The sequence below is a fragment of the Dipodomys ordii genome, unplaced genomic scaffold, assembly GCF_000151885.1.
Source record: "Dipodomys ordii isolate 6190 unplaced genomic scaffold, Dord_2.0 Scaffold138, whole genome shotgun sequence".
NCBI classification, from domain to species: domain Eukaryota; kingdom Metazoa; phylum Chordata; class Mammalia; order Rodentia; family Heteromyidae; genus Dipodomys; species Dipodomys ordii.
Window position 1 is genome coordinate 2915480 of NW_012267354.1, and position 1998 is coordinate 2917477.

General features: G+C 42.0%; 1 pseudogene; it reads left to right on the forward strand.

Annotated features, from left to right (window-relative positions):
* LOC105996941 overlaps positions 1–715 on the forward strand; it is an 8648-nt pseudogene extending 7933 nt beyond the window's left edge.
* The last annotated feature ends 1283 nt before the right edge of the window (positions 716–1998 follow it).

The window sequence follows — 1998 nt, forward strand, 5'->3', positions numbered from 1 at the left end:
GTCCAGGAGGGCAGTTCCCGATCCTGCTGTATGGCATCGAAGTACACAAAGACATCAAGATGGAGGAGCTTCTGGAGGCAGTGCTGTGCCCTCCCAGGTATTGGGATACTTGTGTAGGGGGAGAGGGATCTGGGTGGTTGGAAAACAGAGAAATTGTAGGAGTGACAGAGACGGGGGAGGGGGTTGGGGATGGGACTGGAGTACTAGCCGATGTTCCACTCCTGTTGGGAAAGAATCTTAACCGTATTCTTTCCACTGGCTTTCAGGTACTCGAAGCTGGCAGCTCTGAACCCTGAGTCCAACACAGCTGGACTGGACGTATTTGCCAAATTTTCTACCTACATTAAGAATTCAAAACCAGCACTCAATGACAATCTGGAGAAGGGACTGCTGAAAGCCTTGAAGATCTTAGAGAATTCCTGACATCCCTCCTCCCCCCAATAGATGATGAGACCAGTATGGAAGATGGGGCATCTCTCAAAGAAAATTTCTGGACTGCCCTGTGCTCACCCTGGCTGACTGCAAACTGTTGGCAAAGCTCCACATAGTCCAGGTGATATGTAAGAAGTACAGGGGATTCGCCATCCCTGAAACTTTTTGAGGAGTGCATCTATACTTAAGCAATGCCTATGCTTAGGAAGAATTTGCCTCTACTTGTCCAGATGACAAAGTGATTGAGTTGGTCTATGAGCAAGTGGCCAATGCTCTCAAATAAGTTCCTCTTAGAGCAATATTATCCCCTCCATGTTCTGCATAGAGCCCCAAATGGACACACTCTAAAACTGCCAGTAGGCAGAGAAACCTGGGCCACTTATGTAGAGGTAGTGGCGTAGGAGTTAGGAGAAAAAGGGGATAAGGATAAGATTTTTATTGTGGGGTGGGGTGGGTAAGACAATGTATTTCAATAATAAAATACAGAATGAAAATACAAAAAATTACTATTTGCATTCAAGTAAGTCACAGAAAGACTGTACTTACAGTAGAATATTATAAGTAGTTTAAGAGTTGTATATTTATAGTACAACTAACTCAAAAAGGAACAGGCATTTATTACTGCTAAGTAGGGCAATGTTTACATGACAATAATGATATATAGTAGAAACCTTTTTTATGCCAATCCTGTAACTTGAACTCAGGCTTGGATGCTCACCCTCAGTGTTTTTGCTCAAGGTTAGTATTCTACACTTGAGCCACAGCTCCATGACTAACTTTTTGGAGACTAATTGGAGAAAAGAATCTCATAGACTTTCCTGCTTGGGCTACCTTTGCAAACATGATCCTCAGATGTCAGTCTCCTGAGTAGCTCGGCTTACAGGTGTGAGTCAGCAGCACCTGGCTTGGTCGATACATTCTAAAAGCATACATTTGTAAGCCTATCTCTATAAAATCTGGCATTTTTCTGTGCCTACAATAACTGTCATCAATATTTTTTACATGTTTATCAGCTCTTTTGCTGCTAAAACTACGTATTCTATGCATATACTTGTATTGAATGGTTCATTTTAAGAAACTAACTGCAACACTTGCTTAAATTAATAGAGAATCAGATTAATTTATAGCTCTTTGATGATAAAGACATTGACAGCATGACAGAGTATGTCAGGGCCCTAAAAAATGATGTCTAGAAACACTCCACAAATTTTTTCCACCAATATTATTGATTTATTTAAAAAAGAGATTAATGTGGCTGGGAAGGTGGCTCATCTGTAGAGCACTTGCCTTGCATGCATGAGGCCCTGGGTTCGATTCCTCAGCACCGCATAAGCAAAAAGAAAAAAGCCGGAAGTGGTTCTGTGGCTCAAGTGGTAGAGTGCTAACCTTGAACTGAAGAGCTGAGAGACGGTGCCCAGGCCCAGAGTTCAGGCCCCACATCCAGACCCCCCCCAAAAAAGAGATTAATTCATATTGTTAACTACAGTGGAAAACATAAAAAGGAGTAAACTGAATTTCAGCTGCTATGCCCAATTTCTCTCACAATGTATAGTTTCTCTTGTTTGT